We start from the raw sequence: 9,719 nt of genomic DNA, 5'->3' as shown, positions 1-9,719 counted from the left end.
TGTGAGTGTGTGTGTGTGTGTGTGTGTGTGTGTGAGTGTGTGTACAGTCGGCTTGTATATCTTCAAAATGAACCCTCATCCGTCTGGATGCATCAAGACTGTGAAGAGCAGATTCGACTCCTGCCTCTGATCCTGCTGCCGTTGGTTTTCCCTGACGCTTCGTCGTTAGAAAGTGTTTTGCGTTCGTTTCAGTCGGCGAAATGTCTGGATGATGTCTGCCATCCACTGAAGGAATTCACAAGATTAGTGCCGATTTGCTGGTTTTTACAGATTTGCTCGACGCAGCAGATCACTGACATCCTCATGAATACTATAATGAGCCTAATTTGCATATTAATGAGGCGAGTCTGCTGTGATTGGCTGAAATGCTCCTGCTGTATAAATGAGACGCGAGTGTATTTTTGGTGTAAATTGTATAACATATTAAATATAAGATATGGATGAATGACGTCACAGCCGTGATCATCATCATCGCGATCCAAAGCTTCTCATCGCTCGCTCTTTACGCATCTGTTCCTTTGGTTTTATTGTGTTTTTAATATTGTTTGTTTATGCTGTAAATATTGGAGGTGTGCTGTGATATTTATTCAGGACAATCATCTTGTACTGGTTCTTGAGTTCATATTGTACATGATCAAATATACTGAATGGATCAACAAGCGTCTGCCTGCTCATAACTCTAATATATCTATTTCTTTGTTTATGCATTTACTCTAATATATCTATTTCTTTCTAGTTTTTTGAGATCATGAACTTGTTTAACTGTCCGTGCGAAATCTTGCTAAATGTCCATGTAGAAAATCTCACACAGGTTTATAAAGTGAATTCAGCAATACTTTACGTGTAATGCGCTATATCTTTTCATAAGTAACTGTAACCAAAGTTAAAATGCATTATAATATTTGAAGGATTTTTTGCGGTGTTTTAATGCATTATACTTCCTAAAGGTGTAACAATGAATATATAATTATTATAATGCATTATAACTGTGATTACCATTATTCATGAGATCATACAATGCATTATAAGGCATAATTAATGCATTATATATAAAGGGTTACCATGAACCCATAACAATTGCATTTATATCAAAAATTACATTAAGGTCCCATTAGTTAACATTAGTTAATGCATTGACTAACAATGAACAATACATTTGTTACAGTATTTATTAATGTTAGTTAAGAATACAACTGTTCGATGCACTGCATATATATATATATATATATATATATAGTTTTGCTTTCCAGTACAAATTGCGAAATCTTGCTAAATGTCCATGTAGAAAATCTCACACAGGTTTATAAAGTGAATTCAGCAATACTTTACGTGTAATGCGCTATATCTTTTCATAAGTAACTGTAACCAAAGTTAAAATGCATTATAATATTTGAAGGATTTTTTGCGGTGTTTTAATGCATTATACTTCCTAAAGGTGTAACAATGAATATATAATTATTATAATGCATTATAACTGTGATTACCATTATTCATGAGATCATACAATGCATTATAAGGCATAATTAATGCATTATATATAAAGGGTTACCATGAACCCATAACAATTGCATTTATATCAAAAATTACATTAAGGTCCCATTAGTTAACATTAGTTAATGCATTGACTAACAATGAACAATACATTTGTTACAGTATTTATTAATGTTAGTTAAGAATACAACTGTTTTCGATGCACTGCATATATATATATATATATATATATATAGTTTTGCTTTCCAGTACAAATATCTAAACATTTTTAAAGAAATATACATTTACATGCAAAATGACTTAAGATATTAAGTATTAATTTCTGAAAAATTTATTAAAATTAAGCAAAATTATTCTCAAAACAAGAACAAATATTTCCCAGTGGGGTCAGAAAAAGAATCTTGTTTTCCTTTTGAATTAAGTTTATTTTTCTGACCCCACTGCCAAAATAATTTTAATTCATTTATTTATTTATTTTTTGTTTTAAAAATGTATCTTCTTGATTTAAGGATGTTTAGATATTTGTAGTGAAAAACAAGACGTTTTTGCAGTGTGTTCATATTAGCTCAACTCCATTAAATAATATTAACAGATGCAACATTTGATTTTAATAATGTATTAGTAAATGCTAAAAATCACATTAAGTAAGATTAATAAATCCTTTAGAATTATTTTAGTTAATAAATGGAACCGTATTGTAAAGTGTTACCCAAAACTTTATTAAATGACACAAGGCTTCAGTCAAAGATTTTCATCAGATGATTCAAAGACATGATTTTTAAATTGAAGTTACAGCAGTTTGAAACTGGGAATAATAAAAGGGTTCAATCATACAGTTTAAAGGGTTGATGAGATTGTCATCATTTACTCACCATCATGTGGACAAGATTCTGAATGAAAATTTAGAGGAACGTTTTTACACAATGAAATTGAATGTGGATAAATGCATCAAATAATTGCATCATAACAGTAGTTCTACATCTTCTGAAGCCACATGAGAGTTCTGCGTGAGGAACAGACACACATTTAACTGAAGAAGATTCACTCAAAATGACTTTTGTGTGACTCAGAAGAGCATGAGTCAAGTGAACTGCTGTGATGACGCTTTATTGTCAGACAGTGATCACTGTAACACACTAGTAACATCATGAGGGTGAGTAAACCTACACTCTAAAAAATGCTGGGTTAAATACAACCCAGTGCTGGGTAAAATAGGGACAAACCCAGCAATTGGGCTGTTTTGACCCAGCGGTTGGGTTACTACCCAGAAGGTTGGGTTAAACATTTACCCCAACCGCTGGGTCAAAACAGCCCACTTGCTGGGTTTGTCCCTATTTTACCCAGCACTGGGTTGTATTTAACCCAGCATTTTTTAGAGTGTAGAGTTCTGGAGAGTTTCTCAGTCCTGCTCCTGAAATGTTTCTCAGCGCTGAATTTGAATCGTATAGATGTGAAGAGAAACCGCACTCCTTTAGAGATGAAAACAGGAATCATTACAATCACAATCCATCCATCGCAGATCACAGGAATGTTCTCAGAATGTTCTCTCAAAGTTACGAGCAAACGTTCTCTGGTCTTAAATAATGTTCTCAAAACATTAGCAAAAAAACCTTATTTATACATTAACATAACGTTTAAATCTGAAACATTTTAGTTGAACATTCATCTAGCGTTTTTTAAATGTTACTTGTTTCATAGAACATTCAAAAGTAACATTCTCATAATGTTTGAAAAATGATCAAATGGAATGTTCCCTTATTAACGTGCACATAATGTTTTAAAAACAATAATAAAAATAAAAAAACATGTTTTGAATGTTTGGAGAACATTAAGATATAATGTTTTCATAACAAAATGGGAAAATTCTTAGCGCGTATTTTAGTTTTTTTTTTATAAAAGAGTGTTTAATGAGAGTTTGTTCAGCCGAGAACATTTAAACTGCAGCAGATTGATTTGAGCTTCAGAAACACTAATCATTATACAACTGCTGTCAGATGTTATTGCTGATTGATAAATGTCACTGAAATATCATTGACAGATATTGGTCTTAGAAGGCTGTTTGAGTGTCTGCTCATGAAAGTACACATAAACCGATCCAAAAGAGCTTCTAATGATTCTTACTTCTCTCTGTGGACCAGCAAAGACACATACAGATTCTGATCATTATGAGGCTTCTGTTAATGAGCTTTTGAGATGAACTGTGCGTTTGATGAGGGACACAACCAACATCTGTCACGCTGGAGATCCAAGAACACATGCACGGCTCACACCTCACGGCTGCATTTGATACTGTTGACCGTAAGATCTTGATTACACACTTAGAACAATGTGTTGGTACTGCATTGGGATGGTTTAGATCCTATTTGTCTGATATAAAATATATTTATAGTTATTTTTCAGTTTGTTTTGGAGAGTTTGTCTCCTTATCAAGCGAGCTTCACTTTCACTGTTCCTCAGCGGAGGAATGATCTTCACAAGCCTCCAGAACATCTCACATCTTCTGAGGAGCCTTTATTTCTTCAGCTCTCAATCACTGCATTATATGTTTGGAGCATTTCAATCTCATCTTATTATTACTGGAGATATAGAGCCACGACTGATATTTAGATCATTTTATGTCAGTATCTGCTCTACTGTTATAAAGATCTCACTGATTTACATCACAAGCATCAGAATTTTATAAATATCAGCATCTGCAGCAAATTCATATTTTAGCTGAGTTTGAGTCTCTGAATAAAATTGAGCTTCATATGAGCCATAAAAGCCAAATATGATACAAAACATAAAATACATATGCAAACTTTAAGATTTGTATCTGTAAGCACAGTTAAGTTAATGATTCTCATAGAGTAGTTTGTGCATTCAGTCAATAATTATTTCACCAGCTCATTTGGCTTGGAGATGCAGAGAGCTCTGTGTGAGTTATTATAATATTAATACAGCTTCATTTGTGTCTGAACTATAGTGCAGCACCACCAGAGGGAGACATGCTGAAGCTGTTTGGGCTCCTTATTCATTAAGCAGAAACTTCTATTCAAAGCGACTTACAAATGAGAAATGCAAGCAATTGTTTTCTTTTTATGTCCATTAGTTCCTGCTCTCGTTAGTTAGTGCCCACAATTGTTTCATTGTTTTTCATTACTTAATGAGGAAGTTTCAGTACTTCAGTTCTTCTGTGATGTTTCTCAAGTCTCCTGAGCTTTGCGTGACATTTTGTCTCGTCTTGTTGGTCTCCTGATTCTGCATTTGGTCCAAATTCTCCAGCACTTAGTGAGTTTAAATCCAGAGTTTCATTAGTTGAGGGTCCTTCTTCCTCTCGAACACACATTATTCAGCACTGATTGCTGCATCATTAAAGAGAATCACAAAGAAATTCAAGCATAACCCGTCTGCGCTCGTGAAGACTCTGCCGTTTGATTTGTGTTTGTGCTCGTTAAGACGGACTGTAATGAGGGAAGCGAGTGTGAGTTTGTAATCAGAGCTTGAGCTGGACATTCCACAGGGTTAACACTAGTTTAAATATAACCCACATCAGCGGCCGAGCCAACACAGGCCTCCAGAGCATTCATCTCTCCAGTCTGTCTGGAAATACGGATGAACATCTTGGAACTGAATATCGTTTATTGTCCCATTTTTGGGAAATTTGTCAGATTGTTCCAAAGCAGCTTCACATTAACAACATTTAAAATAATGTTGCATAATTCATTTTAAATAAACTGTAAAGCAGTAGAGGACAACAGTGTCATTACTCATATGGCAAAAAAAAATAATAAATAAATATATATATATATATATATTATTATTATTTATATTATTAATAATAATATGTTTTCATATTATTAATGTTTATAATAATAATAATATATTTTCATTTTAAATAGATTTCAAAATATACACACAAAAAAATGGCCCCAAAAAAAAATTGCTAAAATGTGTTTCAAATTATATTTACGTAAATATATTTTCTACCAATATTGTTTGTGGGTATTTTTCGTAGGCTACTTTTTTATTTATTTTTTACTTTTTTTAATATCTTAGATTTTAATTAATATATAGGCCCAACTGTAAGATTCCAAATGTATTTTCTTGCCCCTAAAACACATTTTGAAATATATTTTCGTATATGAAGGTTGAAACTCAATATATTTTCGATTTCAAAAACCTATATTTCATCGAGCTGCACTGTTTACGACATACTGTATGTTTAGCATGTTTTAAAATATTTATTTGTCAGGGGAAAAAAATACGATTAAAAAATGCGATTACAATCGGCATACGTTTATAGTTGCTACGATTATGAGCTTAATAGGATCAGTTTAATCGAAGCGTTGTGTTTATGTGGTAAATTTAATCGCAATATTGGCTCGGATTTATTATAATTGCATGCAAACGCAGTCAATGTTTCCGTGGAAATGTGTCTAATAGATTTCGGTAATATTAATTGTGCTACACACATAATTTCGATATGAGATGTAAATACTGTGGCGTTTTCTCGGCTCTGCGCATGCGCGGTGGAGCGAGGGGAGGGAGGTAAACAAGATGGCGGCAGCCTTGAAGCAGTAGCGGCTGTGAGGAACAGATGTGAGAAAATAAGCGACTGAGGAGCAGAAGAGGAGCAGAAACGCGAGTGTTCGTGTCTCGTCGAGCCGTGCCGGTGATCGCAGCCTCAGGTCGGTGAGTTTGTTGCTTATTTTCTGTCAGAGATGAGCGTTAGCCGCCGCTAACCGAACACGCTCGTCAGCGTCGACACAAACAGCGCGTTCAGCGCACAAACTCCCTCTTAAGCCCTATTCGCACAGGATTAGTATTACCTGGTGACCTCCAGTCATTTGTAATAATTGCGGAGGTTGTCTGTGATCTTAATCCCGTGCGAATCGGCCATGTCTGTAATTTGTAAAGTAAAAATTCCCCCGCAAAAGACCTACCATATTTCGCCGAACACCGAGGTCCTGTGATAATATTAGTCCCGTGCGAATCGGCATCTCTGTGATTCGGCCAGCATTTGGCGGGTCGCATATCATTTTTCGAGATTTTTGTTTCCTTGAGATACTATTTTAACCTGGTGAAATGTAAATGTCACAGGGCACGAAACTATATTAATTTCTTTTCTTTTTTTTAATCCATCTGGACCATAGAACGGGACTCTCAAAGCCTTGACATCCGGGTATCCGGGAGATAAGTCAGTAAATTCGAGTAAAATCACAGGCTTTGCTTATCCCGTGCGAATGCACCACACGAAATTCAGAGGTGGGGGGTTAATTTCAAAATCACACAAGGTCCCCAGATAATACTAATCCCGTGCGAATAGGGCTATACACACACACACACACACTCACTCACACACACACACCGATGAGCTCCAGGCTTAATTTGATCGATCACCCGCGTCACATCAGCAAACATCGGCGTTTGAGCTCGTCTGCTGGACTCATTGCGGTCTGTGTTTGTGTCTCTCTGGTTTAATATTAGCACCCAATCACAACATTACTGTGCTATCAGACGGTAAAACTGTGGTACTTTGTGATTACCGCGCTCTGTTTACATCATACTTCAACCAATACTATGGTAACTAATGCTAATTCATAGGTGTGTCAGAGAATGTGGTTTTCAGGGCTGTATTAGCTGCCGCAGCTTATATTCCCTCCGTGTGGATCATTAGTGATGATTTGAACACGTCACTCGGACTCATTTACTGTAACACAAACTGCTGGATCAGCGAGTGTAGTGCTGAGATCAAGGGGTTAGTTAGCTGGTTAGTTAGTTAGTGGACGGTTAATGTCCTTCTCCACACCTGTCAAGTCGGTTTTAGTTATGAAGCACTTTTCAGAGCAGCTTTACAGAAATCATGATGTTGACAAATGTCAGTTTTTAGATGTTATGTGTCCAAAAGTACAACATTTCTGGAATTAATGAATGAACTTATTTATTGTGTTTGTTGATTGATTGATTATATTTATTTATTATGTTTTATTTATTTACTTATTGTATTTATTTATTTTTATTGTATTTATTGTTTATTTATTTACTTATTTATTGTGTTTATTTTTTATTGTATTTATTTATTTATTATGTTTTATTTATTTACTTATTGTATTTATTTATTTTTATTGTATTTATTGTTTATTTATTTACTTATTTATTGTGTTTATTTTTTATTGTATTTATTTATTTATTATGTTTTATTTATTTACTTATTGTATTTATTTATTTTTATTGTATTTATTGTTTATTTATTTACTTATTTATTGTGTTTATTTTTTATTGTATTTATTTATTTTTATTGTTTATTTATTTATTGCATTTATTTATTGATTGATGATATTTATTTATTTATTGCGTTTATTTATTTACTTATATATTTTATTTATGTATTTATTTATTGTTTATTTATTCATTTTTCCAGATATGTTTGACATACATTTTGAACCAGATACTATAATAATTACATTTGGAGTTTCTGAAGGTATTTTTTTTGCGGCTGACAGCACAACAGTTGGTTTCATATTAACTCATTTCTGCCAAAAACAAACAAAAAACAAAATCTTTCTTTTGATTTGGAAGAAAAAAATATATCCCAATTTTACTAGTATATTAGAATGAAAAAGAATTAGGTATATCTTAATGGACAAAATTTGTTATTTATGTCTTCTCTTCAAACTGGTGATATTTTTTATGTTTTCATTTTCTGCTTTTACTCTTGGACAGTTTTTGGGTGAGAGTTGTGTGTGTTTTCTTTCTGGTTTGTAATTTTTTTTATTTTTTTTTATTATGTTCTTTCTCTCTATTTGTTTACTTTTAATCTTTCTGTGCAATTATTATTATTTTATGTGAATCTTTGTTTCATCCATGTTTGTTATAATGTCAGTTTTATGTTTTTGCACTTAAAAAAAAAAGTGGTTACTCCAAATAAAAAAACAACAACATTTTAACACAGATGTTAATATTTATAATATCTAATTATCTCCATGCCTTATAACTGCATTGATCAGATTAGTGCTGAACGATAATAGTGTTACATTTGTGACGATATAAGCGATCAAGCAGGTGAGATTTGCTACATAGTATCTCTTCGTTTGAGTGTGTGTGCTACATGCATGAGTGTATTATATATCCAATCTGAAATATGTCACTGTGATATATATCTGTTACAGTGATATAATAGCTGTTGTTCCTCTGGTGGGACACTTACATCCTCTAAAAATCACCGTCTGATTCAAACACAGTGAGACTTCACATGATAAAGAGAACAGATCTTGCAGCGTTTTATATGAGATATGTGTTCCTGGAGCACAAAAGCAGTGTTAAGTCGCTGGGGTATATTTGTAGCAATAGCCAACAATACATTGTATGGGTCAAAATTATACATTTTTCTTTTATGCTAAAAATCATTAGGATATTAAGTAAAGATCATGTTCCATGAAGATATTTTGTAAGTTTCTTACCGTAAATATATCAAAACTTAATTTTTGATTAGTAATATGCATTACTAAGAACTTCATTTGAACAACTTTAAAGATGATTTTCTCAATATTTAGATTTTTTTGCACCCTCAGATTCCAGATTTTCCACCAGACTTTATAAGTTAGGACAGAAATAATTGCAGCTGCTTTAAATAATAACGTGTTTCTCCCATGAGAGAACACTTCATCTTCTCCAGCTAAAGTCTTCATCGTTTCAGATATACTCAGTATTTCAAATATCTTTAGACGTGTTTTCCCCGAACACACACACACACACACACACACACACACACTGACAAACGTCTGCCAGATTCCAGGAGGTCAAAGGCCAACATGTGCGGCCTATGAAGTGCACTCACTGACCAGCATCATGTGTAACACAATCTGCTGCACATCAGAAACGGTTTCACACAAGCAGACAGAATGACTGATGACTTCAGAAACTGATGTGTGCTTGCTTTTCTGCATGTGCTACACAAGTGTTTTCCATCTCTGCATTTAGAATATTTTGATAAACTAGCATGCATTTATGTATATGTATTTCCGTGTTGATGCAAACGCCGGTCAGACCATCAGTGCAGGTAAAGTGTGTCTGATATTTCGTCACATGTCGGTTGCCATGGGAGATAAAGTCCCGTCTGTCTCTCCAGCAAATCAGCGTTTTCATTTTCAGAGGAAATGAGCAGCTTTATTATGTGCTGCTTATGCAATCAAACTGTGTGTGTGTGTGTGTGTGTGTGTGAGAGAGTGTGTGTGTGTGTGTGTGTG

General features: G+C 33.9%; 1 protein-coding gene across 2 annotated transcripts in view; it reads left to right on the top strand.

Annotated features, from left to right (window-relative positions):
• The first annotated feature begins 6,078 nt into the window (after window positions 1–6,078).
• LOC107726024 (serine/threonine-protein kinase STK11-like) overlaps window positions 6,079–9,719 on the top strand; it is a 4,724-nt gene continuing 1,083 nt past the window's right edge. The window contains exons 1-2 of one of the 2 annotated variants that reach the window (XR_001638206.1): window positions 6,079–6,165; window positions 8,643–8,728. The gene's annotated coding sequence lies outside the window, so the exon portion shown is untranslated. Of the gene's footprint in view, window positions 6,166–8,642; window positions 8,729–9,719 lie in introns of those variants that run through there. The other variant, XM_016535490.1, reaches the window with a different exon arrangement.

The sequence above is a fragment of the Sinocyclocheilus rhinocerous genome, unplaced genomic scaffold, assembly GCF_001515625.1.
Source record: "Sinocyclocheilus rhinocerous isolate Xijiao unplaced genomic scaffold, SAMN03320098_v1.1 scaffold1484, whole genome shotgun sequence".
Taxonomy (NCBI): domain Eukaryota; kingdom Metazoa; phylum Chordata; class Actinopteri; order Cypriniformes; family Cyprinidae; genus Sinocyclocheilus; species Sinocyclocheilus rhinocerous.
This window is presented reverse-complemented; position numbering and strand designations above follow the sequence as displayed.